This window comes from Diadema setosum, chromosome 20 (genome assembly GCF_964275005.1).
Source record: "Diadema setosum chromosome 20, eeDiaSeto1, whole genome shotgun sequence".
NCBI lineage: Eukaryota > Metazoa > Echinodermata > Echinoidea > Diadematoida > Diadematidae > Diadema > Diadema setosum.
Genome location: NC_092704.1, coordinates 34,421,794 through 34,440,543, shown reverse-complemented (window position 1 = coordinate 34,440,543; position 18,750 = coordinate 34,421,794).

Below are 18,750 nucleotides of genomic sequence, written 5' to 3'. Positions count from 1 at the left end.
CAACAAGCTACCAGCATTATTGCTATTATTATTAGTGGAAAGCTACAGAAAGGAGCTACAACTTAGCCTTCAGGAAATGGCTACTTTTCTGTTGTAAATGGAAAATTGAAAACCTTGCCAGGATGTGAGCATGGTTCTGAATTTCTTAGCCGAAGAATTCCTCGTCGGTGCTGCTTATAGTTGTTTAAGTGTTCTTCGCAGTTCTTTGTCTTTGAATCTCTCTCCGTGTGATGGTCATCTTATTGTTTCTCCTCCGCTTGTACCCTAACAAAAAAGTCCTGTGGTACTCCCTGTGGTACTTGTCGGTACCAGACAATGTACCACACACTTGTAATGTTACCACAGGAACTGTGTGGTACTGTACTACAGGCTTGTAGGGTATTCCCTGTAGTACTTGTCAGTACCACACAATGTACCACATAAATAAATGTTACCACAGGAACTGTGTGGTACTGTTTTACAGGTTCATGTGGTACTCCCTGTGGTACTGGTTGGTACCACACAATGTACCACACAAATATATGTTAACACAGGAACTGTGTGGTACTTTGTCACAGGCTTATGTGGTACTCTGGGATGTACCACAGGGCAGTACCACAGGACATTACCACAGGACAGTACCACAAGACAGTATACACACGGATTGTCCTGTGGTATTTTGGGACGTATACCACACGACAGTAACACAGGACAGTACCACATATGAATTGTTCTGTGGTATTTTGGGACGTACCACAGGAGAGTACAACAGGAAAATACCACAGGATAGTACCACACGACTTGTTCTGTGGTATTTTGGGACGTACCACAGGACAGTACCACAGGGCAGTAACACAGGACAGTACCACAGGACAGTACCACAGGATAGTACCACAGGACAGTACCACACGACTTGTCCTGCGGTATTTTGGGATATACCACAGGACAGTACCACAGGAATTGTCCTGTGGTATTTTGGGACGTACCACAGGGCAGTACCACAGGACAATACCACAGGATAGTACCACAGGACAGTACCTCATGACTTGTCCTGTGGTATTTTGGGACGTACCACAGGACAGTACCACAGGGCAGTACCACAGGACAGTACCACAGGAAAGTACCACAGGACAGTACCACAGGAATTGTCCTGTGGTATTTTGGGACGTACCACAGGGCAGTACCACAGGATAGTACCACAGGACAGTACCACACGACTTGTCCTGTGGTATGTATCAGGAGCACCGATTAAGTGCACATTGACATGCTGTCTTTTGAAGGGATCAAACAATGCTTTGCTATGCATGAGATGATAGCTCAGGGACAACTGATAATCGGCTCATGCAGAAATTTTAAAAAACAGTTCGAGAGGTATATCCTGTCCTCATGAGCTGATGGTGGGCAACAATATGTTCAATACATAGGCCTTGTTCAATCCGAATATGAAAAATAACTTCAAAGCCATCTGCAATACATCCTCACATTTTCCGACATCCCACTCCCTTCGATCAACACATTCCATATTTACTCGTAGGGAGAGGAAGGGGGGGGGGGTGAATGAGAGGAGGGGGGGAACAGCATTGCAAGAATTATTTATTTCTGCCATTACAACACACGGGAGCTGATTCCATGCGATTTTATTACCATGTTTGTTGATTTTTTCAGTTTCCCCCGTATCATTACACACAATGTTGTTTGTTTATGTAGTGCAAAATGGGGAAAACATTTAAAATGACCATGTCATGAACTGTAAGCCAAAATAATGGAATTGGAGAGACTTTATGTATAAATTGGGTGTAAAATTCCGGCGACTGAAAAGCTTTGAGCCTCCGTGAGATGGTAAGAGGCAGGAGTACGTTATCGCCCTATTTTACAACGCGTTCCCCCTGCGAACGAGTGCACAAGCTTTCTCCAGATGTGGAGTGCATCGATGCCGCTTTAGAAGAAGTCCTTTGGTTGGACCTCAAGGTAGGAGTTGATTGCAACAATGATTTCCTCATCGGTGGTGTCCCGTTGTCCAGCCAAATCCTTTTTGAGATTCGGGAAGAGATGGAAGTGCGACGAGGCTAGTTCTGGTGAATATCGTAGATGTGGAACAACTTGGCAGCCATTGCTACTACTGATAATCGCTATGCGCTGGAGCCTTGTCCTGGTAAAACAAGATCCATTTTGTGATCATTCATCGCCTCTTTTCTTGATTGTGTCTTTTTTCTTCGCGTAGGTTCATTTGGTCCGAGTAGTATTGTCCTTATAGTACTGTACTCGATACCATAATTTCTTCCGGATGTAGTCTATCATGCTATGATGACCAAGAAATTTGGTTGGTAGGGTTAAAGGTAATGTTTACCATTGGGAGCAGTGATTTAAAAAATGTTCAACATATCTCATTTGATGCTTATGTGTAGGTCAGTTAACTGTATCACAAAACATCCTACATATAAAAATTTCGTAATTAGCCTAAAATATAAAGAGATATCCCTATTTTCCCACTAAACCATGTAGATGGTTTATTCTAGAAACATTTTTTATTATAACTATTGTTCACATTTTGTATATTTAACAATATTTAACATGGATTTTACTCATTCAATTTTTTCATTGGTTGTTTCTATCCGCAACTCACATTTTAGAACTATTTTGAAGCACTAAGGCTGGGTTTTTTGTTTCATCTGCAAATGGTAAATAATGCCTTTTAAAGCTACGTGAAGGATTTGATGGACCAAATTTGGTCTTCATATCCTAATCCCTTCCATGACAGACTAAAAACTTTTCAGTCACCCATCGAAGTGGTAATAAGAGATTAAGCTGTGTTAATTGTTCATTACCAGGATTTGTTTAGTTATGAGTGGCAAGAAAGATGCTGAAAGCATACTCACCATGTAATTTCTCTCGGGTATTTCATATGTGGCATTCAGAAATGCCTTTGTTAAAATCACCCATGATAAAACAGTCTTTGTTGACATGTTCAGCCATGTTCAGTATAACCAAGAGATTAAGCTGTGTTAATGGTTCATTACCAGGATTGGTTTAGTTATGAGTGGCAAGAAAGATGCTGAAAGCATACTCACCATGTAATTTCTCTCGGGTAATTCATATGTGGCATTCAGAAATGCCTTTGTTAAAATCGCCCATGATAAAACAGTCTTTGTTGACATGTTCAGCCATGTTCAGTATAACCAAGTGCAAAGTGACAAAATATCAATTTTTTATCTAACTTTTAACTTTGTTTTCGTAGTTATCGATGGAAATACGTAATGTATTACGAAATATGATAATACATAATATTCAGCTTGGATATACAAGAAAAAAATACAAACATAATAGCGGTCGATGTGTCGGTTTCAAGCAAAGTAAGGGAATGCTATTGAGAAATACGATGGAACCAAGCTGATACTCGGGGCACAGAAGATTCTTCGTAAATACAATCAAGAAGAACAAATAACCACATGATGCACACAATTTAGCGGTTCCTATGATAGCAGTATTGACAGAGGTGTGATAATGTGATTGCGACGTGAGTTTATCATTACGGCTTCTATTGAGAATACAGAGGAAATTTTCGAAAATGAAAGACATGCACCAACAATCGAAATTCAAATGATATTCAATATTGAAGTTTAATCCTGATTCTACGAAGTTCTATAAGCCTAATTATGAGGAATCATGTGTGGTTTGCACCGGTGTCGAACGGAAATGCCACACATTCAAAGTCTTGAGAAGACTTCTTTCAAATGCAAATGAGGTTCCACATAAGAAATCCATAAAAGGCCAGCACAAATCTACGCGTCCCAGTATTCAAAGAAAGACTCATTCAACCACACAACAGGGTGGGCAAGAAAAAACGTATAGCATAACCACAGCACAAAAGCAGACGGTACTCAAAGGACCTATGTTGTGCAAAATGCATGTTGACTTGTGTTGATTTATGATACCCTCAACATCACCTATGTGACAAAGCAAAATATGTAAATATGTTCCACATATTTTCTAATGATTTTTCTACTATTTTTCTTCAGATTACGTGGATACGCCCACAAAAAAATAACCCTTCCAAACGAATATTCTGCCAGTGACCGCATATTTATGTCAATCATTGCTAAAGTACTGATATGTTTAACAAAAGACATTGGAATGCACCTTCCACTCCACTGAGCATAAATTGTATGTTCCCTGCAGTGTCCTTTGTTAACCACATCAGTAACTCAGAAGCTTGCAAGTTGTGCTCACAGTGGATTCCAATGTCTTTTGTTTAAAGGGATGGATAGTTGTGTTATCCACTGTAGACGAACGACAGTGAGAAGTGTTTGCTCGAACTCGCATCATTCTTGAGATGACGTCATCAGAACCTACGCGCCGTTCGCGTGTTTTGACAGAATTTCACGGGGCGTTCCAGAGCTGTATCTTTTCTCAAAGTAGCACTTTCATTCGTCAGAATCATCAAAAAGGAGTCGTAAATGCGAAATCAGCACATAACATTACACAAAATTGGCCTAAACATGAACATTAGGCTGATTTGGGCTTCAGGGCCCCTTTGCAATGAAGGAATGAAGCGGGATCTTTACGTGCATGAGTTGTTACTCTCTCATTCACTCTCCATTTTATGTCCTATCCGAGGGACAGAGTGTTTTGCCTCTTGCTAGAGGGGACGGTATGCTTACACACAACATTGCTCAGTCCAGACTCGGGTTCGAACCCGGGCCCTTAGGATCGTGAGGCAGACACGCTACCGACTGAGCCAACTCAACGCCCTGATGATTGGTTGACGTGAGGATTGGGCTTTTAAACTTTTGTGAGATACCAAGAAAGTACTTATGAAATACATGTATTACAAAGCATACCATTCGAAGAGGAATTCAAAGTTTATTTGATGAAAATCAGTTTTGGAATGGCCGAGACACCAAAAAACAAAGTAAAATAAAGCCATCGTAATAAAAGGTGGGTCCCACCTTTCATTCGGATCGCTCTGTTTGGGGTATCTCAGCCATTTCAGAACCAATTTTCATCAAATAAACTTTGAATCCCTCTTAGAATCACATGCTCTTACATATTTCATGTGAAGTTTCTCACTATTTCACCAAAAAAAAAGTTAGAAACCTGAAATTAGGTCTCAACGAATACTATACGATCCCTTTAAAAAAAAAAATAATGGACATCACGATGATTTCATTAATAATTTTTCCTGTAATCTTTTCCGTAGTGTACACATCAATGTTTCCCAACCAGCAAAACAACTGGAAGTCGGAACTAATATGGAAAGGATTATGATAAGATGTACATGCATTCCAAAAGCATATTTCTCCATGTTCTGCCACCAGTTTGTTTCACTGAATGAAACATTTTTTAATGAGTTTTTTTTTTCACATTACAGACTGGTTTGAGCTAACATCAAGTAGGCCGCCTACGCGTATCTCGAAAAAAAAAAATAATCAAATGATTATGTTCAAAGATTGAAGAACATCGGACGGTATCCGTGTGTCTTTTTGCACGGTTTATAAGAAAACATGGAAAGAACGGTACTCGGCATTTGTCACTAATAATGGAGGATAAAAGAGGGATAACGGCGGGACGATTGAGCCTAGCACGTTTGTTTCCTCTTCCCGCCTCAGATCATTCATGTAGAGAGACGGCATGGTAATCGCTACAATAAAGCTTACGTGTTTATGCAATTTAAACAATAATTTAAACAATATTCAAACAATATTCTTCTGCTATTCTTTGCAAACATGTTGAAAAATTCGAGGGTTTTTGCTCAACTAATCACAATTCACATCTATCAGAACATGATCACAGAAGCAAGCTTTAACACTCTTGAATATATTTTCAATACTATGGAATGTATTGATACACGAATCTGGTGGTCTATACCACGACATTAAGATGAAAGACCTTTACCTGAATGCACGCCATTTCTAAACTTTGATTCTGATATTCTTCAAGAACCACGTGATGGAAAGAATTGTGTATAAGAAAAAACACAGATTAAGACTCATCCCCAAATTTCAATTCCTGCATTACGAATTATGAATATGATCGTAAATACATAATTATTTTCTTCTGGGATACAGATGCATCATGGTGATTTTGACAAAGTTATAATATCACAAAACTGGCTTTACTCAGAAGTAATGGAATTGTATGTATATATATATATATATATATATATATATATATATATATGTATGTATATATATATTTCTTGTTAGAAGAGAACTAATATTCAAATTCTCAAAAGTTATTCCAGCAATTGTTTTGAACTCATTGATGATGTGTTCACATTAGTGGTTTTTATTATTTCTGTACTATTATTCTCTAAAATACTTAAAGATAATTTATTCAAAAAAATTGAAAGGAAGCTCAGAAAGAAAACATTTAGTATCCGTACTTCTTAGTTAAAATTTGCCTGAAAAAAACAAATATACAGACGAGAGGATCTAATGGATTCATTTGTTACATTTATAGGACTTCAATGATTTAGCACATGAAATGCAATCGTCATGGAAATGCTAGACCAGATAGTTAAAATAGGCATGTAGTCAAATGCTTTTTCTCAGCCACCAGTTCTGCAGTTTTACATGATCTTTTCAGTGAGTATTCCCACAATGAACTGGTGCGGGAACAATCGCTTCATGAATTTGTCATGAAATACCACAGATCGTCATCAGCGGTGTTTCATCATGATCACGATCCAAGCTGGGGGTCAAATGAACAGGCAATTGGGTCGGAACGCGGACCATACCAGAAACATACGGAGCATAATTATGCTGCGTTTATACCATGTTTCCGGCGGCCACGGCAGCCCCGTTTGCCCGAAATGTAATGCGCCGTTGGTAGGTAGATGAAGCATTCTTGTGTTTTCCCCTTGTATTCTATAGTATTGCTCATTCCAGTCCTCGCCCCGTTGAACATATAGCTATACGACGCTGTTCTGGCTAGATTATCAATATTTTCCTTCGCTGGCCTTCATATACGAAACATTTAAGGGATAAATAAAAAAATATATATATCTTTTTTAACCCATTAATTTTTCATGGCGCCACTGGTATGCTCGTATATTACGTGTAATAAAGACAGCTATGCTGTCAACATAAATAAGAAGGCAGGATAGCATACATGTAACACACTCGCCTTTACTCTCTGTGACGGGTCGATCGATATATTTTCCTTATCCTTCACTCTGAATGTTCATTTGAGAGTTTCGATGTCTTCCAAATTTCGTTCACAAAACAGGTACCTCTTGCTTATTATTTCTTATCATTGAATGTCATCTTCTTAAAGGGTTAGTATAGTATTGGTGGAGATAAAGATTGATCTTTTAACTTTTTGCAAGATAGAAATAAAAAACTCTAAGAAAATCGGTTTTGGAATGGTTTAGACATTCTAAAATAAAGTTAAACAAAGTGATCGCAACAAATAGTGGGTGCCACCTTTTATTAGGATTGCTCTATTTTTGATGTCTCAGCCATTTCAAAACCAATTTCCATCAAATAAACGTTCAATTCCTCTTGGAATTATATGCTCTTGCACATTTCATAAGAGGCTTCTCATTATCTCACCAAAAATGTTACAAACCTGATATATTAGGTCTCAACCAAAACTATACGATCCCTTTAAAGCATAACAAGGTGGAGAGAACGTACGAAATTTTTCACTTGTTGATTAACGTGGCACCGTAAGTATTTTAATGGAGATTAATGAGAGTGAGAGAAATATACGTCTATGATGTCTTCAAGATATTACAGCAATTCTTCTTTGACGTTTAATTCTTTCTTTCCGTTGCGAAAAGAGGGCAGACTTCGTTTCAAAAGTGAATTTATTGTACTGGTTCTTATAATTCTCATCTTAACATTTTTTTGATGACTCTCGAAACTTTTCATGCCTTGGCAGCTGGTGGTCTGTAAAAATCAATTCAAAGACGTAGATGCAGATTTTTTTAATTAGTTTTTATAGGTTTTCCCGCCCAATTTCATCAGATTTGCATTCGAATTATTTAAAAGGCGTTCAAATTCAAGTAATTTTGGCCACTGCCCTATTCTAAAGGTTCATTTTAATTCTTCGAGCATTCAATTTTGTTTCATGTCATTCTTTTTAGATAAAAATTTATTCAATTTCAGGTGAAATTCATTCAACTTAACGACTCAGAGTTGGCATTCAATTTCGCGCCAGCTGGATAGACGTTCAATTTCGTCCCAAATACCAGAAGTTCTACGGGTCATTTCTTTTTTTTTTCTCTGTGTGTTATATTGGATTACTGTATATAATTACATTTTAATTTCAAAGTTTCATTCATTCAGTTTAGTCAATTAATTGTATTGTCTGTATAATCTTGTCTTCCACCTTCAAATTACCCCCTTACAGTATCGATGTAACATTAAAGGAATGGCTGTAGCTCAAAGTTTTGTCTTCATTTTGATTCCATTCCTACCTTCTCCATATCCACATCATAAGTTGCCACAATCAGCTCAGCTGTAGACCTATTTTACCCAATGGTTTAGCCAGTGATATAGTCTTGCTAGTTGTCAAAAGCTAGCTTCGCTCACAAATTTTGTCCATATCCGAGACATTCATGTATACTCTTCTCCAGCAGCGTTAAAGTCGTGATAAATTAATGTACATGTATGTGTTTCAAAGAGGAGTTATACGAGCTTTCATAGGCCCTATATTAGATACAAAGGCAAGTCCTATTTCAAGATACATTAAGCTTACGTATTCAAATAGATGAATAACTACAAAAAAAATATAAGAAACAACGAAGAACACTGCCCATATCATGTAAATGTTTGCCTTATCGTGAATTTGAATTTCTTGACCTTCTTCACGACGATGCTGATGGGAACTTGAATACGTTGCACTTGCATTTTTAATTTGAACGCCCTTTTTACATGTTTATATGATAAACTCATGATATCGCATGCTGATGAAATCAAATTGAATGAACCATAATAGTTACTTTTTTGAACGTTGATCTCGGTGATCATTTATATTCACTTGAACTTGAATGATCGCATTGTTAAATCGAATGCAAATCTCATGAAATTGGGCGAAGAAAAACATATATCATCAAAGATATATTTCATCCCTGCCAATAAGCTGATTTATGCTAGTTCCCTCCTTATTCAATACACGGTTCGTGCATGTATATAATAGTGCATGTATATAATAATGCAATTAAAGGTGGGAAAATTCCTTTGAAAAATTGGAAGTTACTTGCGTCTTGCCTGTGTAAAGTGTATGTGCATCAAAATATGGAAATATATGATTATTGAAGTATAGAGATAGATAAATGAAGGAATGAATATCCAACTCCTTTATGACATGAGAAAGACTGAATGATATTCCTGTTTATACATAATGAGTTAATATCAGCACTTACGGCTGCGTGACCGTCCAACAGAGGCCCAAGATTCCGGACAAATATAAGAATGGCTGCCACGCAGTCAGATAAGGCCAAGTTAAAAGCAAAAACATTCTGCTTCTTGCGTAGTTGAGGACTGACAAGGATTGCGCAGATCGTCAGGAAGTTCATAACAGCAGCCAAAGCTGTGAAGATAAGCAGGCAATAATGGAGAAGAATCCCAGTAATATCCATCGTCGTTGGACAAGTCGAGCAGTTCAGTCACCACAGCAGCTGCAGAAATGAGCTATCCAATCGATTTTTCTATAACAAACGCGAACATCTATTTCAGCGAAGGGTTGCTATTAAGCATTCAGTTTGCGAGGTTGTGAATGTTCAGCCCCTGTATTCAGAAGTGAACATTAGTAAATGGAATCGTTCGTGTGGCACCGAGGTGCATTGTTCAAAAACCATAGATTAGAAGGCCAGCAGAAATCAGTTCATAATTATGTTCAGGTTCATTGGACCCCAGCGCGGAACTTTTTTTTTTTTTTTTTTTTTTTTGGGGGGGGGGTTCTTGGAAACCTCATATCAGGTACTTTAACATCACATCACCTCAAGTGGTGTATGCGCATACATATCTATACATGTTTATCTACATATGCGTATACTTTGTTTTTTGTGCTTCCCCCCTCTTTTTTGTTTTCTTTGTTTTTTCATAATCATGATCATTACCATTACTATTATCAATATCATCTTTATTGTTATCATATTATTCTATATACACTTTGGGATGTTTGGTTTGATAACTTGCATTTTGTTGGTTGACTCTCACGTTCATTTTGTTGCCTCTCCTTGGTATACCAGGTTAGGGCTCACTACTTGCTCAGCCCCCCCCCCCCCCTTTGGTGTTACTATTTCATTCTTTTTCTTCTTTATGCTGTTCCTTATCTTGTGTGATGTTGCCTCCTTATTTATCCTTATCCTTCAAAGGTTGTCCCCCTTGGTCCTCGGGATAATCACCGACCCTCCTCTGCCTTTTGTCTGTCCACCCTCATAAGTAATTATCGACCCATTTCAGTTTGACCTTGTTTTTCAAAAATCCTTTAAAGAGTAATGTATGATAGATTTTATAAGTCTTTATGTTCCTAAAATGTTTAGTATCTGAGCTAGTATGGTTTCCGCAAAATCTCTTTCAACTGAAGTGGCTTTTGTTGAAATACAAAATACAAAATCGAATGATTAATGAAATATAATGTTAACAAAAGTGTAATTGAAATATTTGTACCCCTTTTAGAAGCTTTTGATTCCCTTTTTCATTTTATTTTATTTTAAAAAATATAGTATTATGGTAGTAGAGGTATTTGTTTGCAATGATTTGAGTCTTAATCATATCTTTCTGGGAGAATGCAATATACTGTTTTTAATTCTGCTTCTTCTGATTTTTAAAACGATTTGCAGCGGGGTTCCACGGGGTCGGTTTTAGGTAATTTGCTTTTTTTTTTTTGCTCTATATCAATGCTATTTTTAATTCTTGCCCTGATTTCACTTTCATTTTATATTCTGATGACACTATCATTCTTGCTTCACATAGTAATAGAGATATTTTATATGATATTGTAAATAACAATTTGTTTAAAATTGTGAATTGGTTTCAGTACAATAAACTGTCACTAAATGTAGATAAAACTAATTATATGTTATTTCAAAAGAAAAAGGGAAATGTGCAATTAACAAATGACGTAAAAAAATATATGGAAAGCCCATAATTCAATGTAAATCAGTTCAGTTTTTTGGAATCATTTTAGATGACAATATTGACTGGCGTGACCACATAGAAATGTATGTAGAAAAGTTACACAGTTTGTTCGTGTTTTAAATTGTTTGAAGTTTGAATTGCCACGCTTCGTCCTAACTTCTCTTTAATCTTTTTATTTTTTTATTTTACCTCATTTGTTGTACTGCAATGTTATATGGGGAAACACTTTTAATCCCAAAAGAAAGCAATTCATCATGTTACAAACTCTCGGAATTAGCTAACACCTCTCAGTAACTGTTATTTAAACGATTGAAAACACTGAGGTTGTATGATATAAACAAACCTCAAACAGCTTTTTAATGCAACGTTTTTACACAGAATAGGCTCTACTCTCTCCTTACATCATAAATATGTTCACATTAAACTCAAATATACACACTTATAATACACAGAGCTGCAATAAAGTTCATCAGTAGCAATGTTCTAGTACGAAATTAAAGCAAACTCTTCATCATACAGGTTTTTTTTGAAATGCAATAAACCCAAATAATTATAATAAGCAAAATAATAATTTATTTAAGAAACAGTATAAAAAACATCTTTTGTCTTTTTCTCGAAACTATGTAGTTAACCATATTTTCATGTCTGTTTTTTGTTATTTTTTGTTTTGTTGTATGTTTATAATTATTATGTGTATCTTCTGTATAAACCTATTTATGATCTCTGAAAATATTTAGATTCCAATTTTAGATAACTTTGACAATGGTTTACGAGCACCTACAGGCCTTATTGGCTTTTTATGTGTACACCGTTTTTCATTTTACCCTTTGCCTGTTGTAATCTGTGACAATATGTGACCGTAATTTTAATGTTGTTGTTGTAGTTGGTTTTTTTATGAGTGATTGTGTGTATGTTTTATCTTGTAACACTGGATGTATAATGTTGTTTTTGTGTTTTGAAATGGAAATAAACGAATTGAGTTGAAATTAATTTGATTTGATTTGATTTATTGGTTTCTGTATCATCATTGTACATGCACATTCATGTACAAACATAAATATAAGTTGTCCACAGAATATGAATTTTTTCTTCATTGCTTTTGCACAATGTACAGCAAAACGTATATAACAAACATACAACAATGAATGATACAGTGGGGCTACAGCATAAGCGTGGCTTGATTTGCGTGCAGCCCCGTACATACATATAATACACATGGGAAGGAGAAGTGCGACTTTATCACAATTTCAGAATTTAAGTGGAGATTATGACATTGTGTGGATGGCAGAGGAAAGAGCATGAATCATTTTTCGCATAATTCCTCATGAAGACGACATGACAAAGAGAATGAAAAATAATGAAGTGTGCTTGTCTGTTCCTTAGAGAGGAAGTCTTTGTACTTCCCGCCCACCTCGATCTCGACATCCGTTGTGGTATATAGAGCGTGATCTGCACACCCCTTTGTCACCCTTAACATCTCTAGTGAGGTGATTGTCTGTTCCTTAGAGAGGAAGACTTTGTACTTCCCGCCCACCTCGATCTCGACATCCGTTGTGGTATATAGAGCGTGATCTGCACACCCCTTTGAAGTGAGACCTCCCTTTTTTCCCACTTTAGTTTAGCAGGAAACAAACTAACAATTTTTTCGTAAACCGATGCTTTGCGTTTCGGATTTTTCATGAAAACATCACACATTTTTTTCCTGGGAATGAATTAACAACAACATTTCAACACGATATATTATGTTTCAAAGGAACCGTTATTTGGTTCATACAGTATCTCACTCAGCAGAGTGATTTTTACACTCACCTTCCATGTACTCGAAGAGTTTTCGGTGAAGATGCAATTATGTTTATAGGTTTTATGGAGGGGATGCGGGGCTGCGTAGAGCAAGGGTTAGTGATCCCCTCCCCTCCCCTCCCCTTCGACGTTCGACGAAAGGAATGTCAGAGTGCAAACTCGGGAAGCTATGGATTTTATTGTGGTCTTGTAATTACCTTTTCTCTCTTTTTAAAGGACCCCTCCCCCCCCCCCTCCCCCGTTTCTGCGGCCATAGTTAATACTTGGACTACGACTTGCATGCATTGGTTATTGCTTTATCAGCGTAAGTAGATTTTTGCACTGCCCTTTTTGCCTTGAATTTGTCTAACTGATGTTATGAAGCATAACATTTGGATGTGTTGGTAAACTGCCTTATTGCATACATTATTTCGCATAGTGTATTACAAGGCTTGTCTGTTTGCTATCTTGTGCATAATTTAATTGACACGGAAAATTTTGGCGAGACCATGATAATGCAAATCTAAATGAATAGTTATATTACAATAGTTGCGCTACAACACAGAAATTAGTAGTAGGTTGTCAGTTTGTTTGTTTGATTGTTTGTTTGTTTGATTGTTTGAATGAATGATATTCGTTTATATCAGTTTTTGATCATTTCTCCATATCATCTCCATCTCCATATTAATGCACAGAAGTTATGCTTTCTTGGAAACTTGGAAATGACAGAGGAAAGAGTATGAATCATTTTTCGCATATGAAGATGACATGAAAAAGAGAATGAAAAATAGGTTTTTGTCTGCTCCTTATAGAGAGGTAGACTTTGTGCTTCCCGCCCACCTCGATCTCGACATCCGTTGTGGTATGTAGAGCGTGATCTGCACACCCCTTTGTCACCCTTAACATCTCTCGTGAAGTGAGACCTCCCTTTTTTGCCACTAACAAATAAGTTTAGCGGGAAACAAACTAACATTTTTTTCGTAAACCGATGTTTTGCGTTTCGGATTTTTCATGAAAACATCACACATTTTTTTCCTGGGAATGAATTAACAACAACATTTCAACACGATATATTATGTTTCAAAGGAACCGTTATTTGGTTCATACAGTATCTCACTCAGCAGAGTGAATTTTACACTCACCTTCCATGTACTCGAAGAGTTTTCGGTGAAGATGAAATTATGTTTATAGGTTTTATGGAGGGGATGCGGGGCTGCGTAGAGCAAGGGTTAGTGATCCCCTCCCCTCCCCTCCCCTTCGACGTTCGACGAAAGGAATGTCAGAGTGCAAACTCGGGAAGCTATGGATTTTATTGTGGTCTTGTAATTACCTTTTCTCTCTTTTTAAAGGACCCCTACCCCCCCCCCCCGTTTCTGCGGCCATAGTTAATACTTGGACTACGACTTGCATGCATTGGTTATCGCTATATCAGCGTAAGTAGATTTTTGCACTGCCCTTTTTGCCTTGAATTTGTCTAACTGATGCTATGAAGCATAACATTTGGATGTGTTGGTAAACTGCATTATTGCATACTTTATTTCGCATAGTGTCTTACAAGGCTTGTCTGTTTGCTATCTTGTGCATAATTTAATTGACACGGAAAATTTTGGTGAGACCATGATAATGCAAACCTAAATGAATAGTTATATTACAATGGTTGCGCTACAATACAGAAATTAGTAGTAGATTGTCAGTTTGTTTGTTTGATTGTTTGAATGAATGATATTCGTTTATATCAGTTTTTGATCATTTCTCCATATTATCTCCATCTCCATGTTAATGCAGAGAAGTTATGCTTTCTTGGAAACTTGGAAATGACAGAGGAAAGAGCAATGAATAGTTATATTACAATGGTTGCGCTACAATACAGAAATTAGTAGTAGGTTGTCAGTGTTTTTGCTTGATTGTTCGTTTGTTTGTTTGTTTGATTGTTTGAATGAATGATATTCGTTTATATATATCAGTTTTTGATCATTTCTCCATATCATCTCCATCTCCATATTAATGCAGAGAAGTTATGCTTTCTTGGAAACGTTCAATTCCTACAAGCTTTAGCTTTTCGTATAGATTTCCTTTGTGTTTCTCTCTCGGCTCTTTTTCATTTAATAGCAATATCAGCATAAATGACAGCTGAGACTGACCCCCCCCCCCACAGTTCAAACTAGAACGAAATAGGTAGCACACCTTTATATCTAATATAATAAAGTTGTATTTGGTATCGCAGTCTGAATAATATCCCTGAACCTTACTGTAGGTTTTCCCGGCAAATTCCAGTCCATTTGATAAAGGGTTCGTTCAATCTAGCAAAAATTCTTGTTACCGCTTATTCTGTCCTCTACGTTCAAGGTATCATTTCGATCAATGAAATTTGTACATGTGCCTTTTAAATTCATGAAAAGGGTATTCAAATTGGCACGTCCTCTAGATTAACACAAATTTGCCAGCACTATCCGAAAAGGGTATTTCAGTCATTCAATTTCGAGGCTGGGTAGTCAAATTCCAAACATACTCATTCAAATTAACGTCATGTTATTTCTATTTTGAAAATGTGAGAACATCTAAACATTATACTGTTACGAATTCTGTTGAGACATAATTCATGATATAGCATTTACATCGTATGTTCTGTATATTCCATATATATTAATTTATTTTTATGTATTGTTGTATAGAATTGCATTTGAATTAATATTGAAAGTAAACTGAGTTCTATATCAGGCCTTGCTTCTCGTCCTCGCTCTATCCTTGCTTCTCGTCCTCCCTCTATCCTTGTTCTTTTCGTCCTTGCTCGACGATCGGCCTCTGTCCTCGTACGATCCTTGCTACTTTCTCCTCGAAATGTCCTCTCGTAAATTTTACTTGTCTCAACTGCCTGTAGCCCTCCTTCTCGTTTTCTGCTGACTATTATTTTTAACCCACGCTATCGTTTCATTTCTGCTTGCTTGCACTTTCATCTCACCTTCCCTCGTGATTTCTCTGACCCTGCAGCCTGCGCGTCCGCGAGCAGTGGCCTCGTGTCGTAAAAGCAAGGATGCCGCATGCGACCTCGGTATTACGTAACGAGAGGACGCGTCCGCATGCGACCCCAGCTAAGGACAGGGTCGTGTGAGGACAGGGACGCGTAAGGACACGCCCTCGTCCTCGTAGTGATGGACGGCGACAGCTGTCCGTAAGGTCAGATTGCTTGCTCACAGGAAGGCCACTCTCGCGGCCGCTAACAGGCGAACTCAGTATAAATAGACTTGTTTATGCCAAGTTGAAGAGCTTGTTCGTTTAGGAGTTTCAGCATGTAGATCATAAGTTTTTCGTTGTAGTTTTCGTGGTGGACATAACTTTCTTCACAAATAAATTGGACAAACTCCATATGATGCCTCCTGTGGTCTTTGTGACTTGTGACTCTAGTATTTCTTGTTCCGCAATAGCTTACAATTAATTACATGATTTCCAGTACACTGGCTACCAGTAGGCACGCCTACCAACCACATAACGGATTTTGAGGAGAGTAAACGAGGAACGGAAACTAAGTACCCTCAGTATACCAATCGCCCTCTCCATACCAAAATTTCGTTACAATACTGCCCTGCTTTGGCAAAAGGAAGCAAGTATATCTCGTAGTAGGATGAGTGTTTTTGCATGAAATTTGGCCTTGAAAAAAAGCTCATTATGTTAATTATGAAAACATCAATAACTCAAATTCGGATGGTATGTCACTTCCTCCCTTTTGCCAAAGTAGGGGAGATATGCATTAATATGTAACTTTTTGTTTCATCAGCACACTAGTTACGTTCAGACAGTGATCCTGATGAGCTAACTTGGAGGATAAGTTCTATGGGCGCCAATTGTTGCACGATCGATTTTGTTGCGAAATCGAAACCGACCGTGCGACACTTAGCGACCCATAGAGCTTATCCTCGAATTGGGTTATCCTTGAAGTTAACAATCACCGTTTGAACATCACCATTGTTTAGCTGTAAAAGTAACATATTTTTTTATATTAAATAACTCGCACAACATGCACCATTAATCTTCTATTATTCATCTTCTTACAGTCTGGCGTATATATCAAGAAGACACATTCAGTGACATTGGCAGAACTGTTGCCAAGATGTTGGTGACCCTGCATCACACAACCAACAAAAAGCCGCCAGACACAGATTTTTTAGTTTGAATAATAGCAGATTCTGCAAGAGCAGACTTTAAGCTTTAAAATTATTTAGGACCTATCACTCAATTCAAATGGATTTTTTCCAACCTTAATCCCAATCTTGATATTGGAGAAAAAGCACACACTCTTGAAAGTGCATATACTGAGAAAAGAGCTTCTGAAATATAAAGGGCGTATTCAAACGCTTGATTTTACTAAAACGTACTCCGTGCAATGAATGGGACAAAAACAAACAAATAAAAAACAGGATGTAAAACTTCACGGCAACAACAATGAAGAGATTATCAGTTTAAGATGAAATTGAACATGCTCTATTAACACATTCTATCCATGACTATCAAATACCAAATTCAAAGCAGTAGCATCATAAGATGAAAGTGAAGAGTGTGTATATGTATTTAAGAAAAAAAAAGGGGGACTCTGAGACACACCTAACCACACTATTCTGCCAAAAAGTGTTCTAAGAACTGTATGAAACACAATTTTTCTATTTTGTCTAGTCGTGTCATGTTGCTGTGTGTCTCCTATTTTGTTCCATCTTGTCTTAAATCATACTTGTGCTAAGCATATGCAAATAAGTATTTCATTAGATTTTTCTTGAGGGGTTCACAATCTACAAGCTTGCTTTTTAGTGGACCTCTCAGTTCTTTTTTTTTTCCAACTGAAACATAACCTTGTATTTTTTTTTTTGCGTATACATGCATGTAACTTTATTATTGTATCATTTGATATCATTTGCAAGATGTATGTATACGATTGTGATATGATTCCTAATTTATACTGTGTTATGTTCTGTTGGAAAGAGGAGAAGAATAAAATAAAATGAAATAAAATAAAAAAATAAAAAAACACACAATTTTCCGTTAGTTTTATGATCCTAAACTTAATGAAAACGTACAAACAGAATTGTTCTTTCAGAAAATATGAAAACCTTGAGATTGACTAGGGTGACCCGTTTCAACTACATTGAGTCCTTGCACAAAATCAGTGCGTGCAACTTTTTGTTGGTTTGTGATGTACGCTTACAATGACGAATAAAGATTGAAAAAATAAGAAATGTTATGATGCTTACAAAACAATAACTATATGATGAAAGAAAATGAAAAAAAAAGAAGAGAATAAAACCATACTAACATATCTGCAAAATTGACTGCAATACAATGACATGTTAGATTTGATGCCCAGATATGAATTCGAATGACATTGGTTCCAACCACAAGTAATCTATATGAGAAATACATCTCAACTCTCAACTCAACTCTCCCATTGGCTAATAAAGAAAAAAGTGACTATTTGTCAAATTGTGTTTTCTGATCGTTAACTACATACAACATCATACCTCTAAGAAGTCAGTTCGGTAGGTATGAAACACCACAAGAATTTAACTCGGTTTATGCAGGTTGCTTATTTTCTATAGCACTTCCCCAAATTGTGAAGATTTTACGTATTGGTTAGTGGAGGCTTATGAAAAGATATGATCAACTCTATTTATCTTGCTTTTGTGAATTCCGCCAACTCTGCCTTTCCGGGAAACCATATAATCATACTACAGTTGGTTTGTGTCGAAACTTATATCACACTTATTCAACGTTGTTTGCATGAGTTAGGGTTCTATCTATGAAGTCGATTTGCACAATGACATGCCTCGAAGAGAATACAAACACACTCAAGATGTCACAAAAAAAAGAAACTCTTGTTACTCGATTAATTCTGCATACAGGTTGACAAACTGTGATT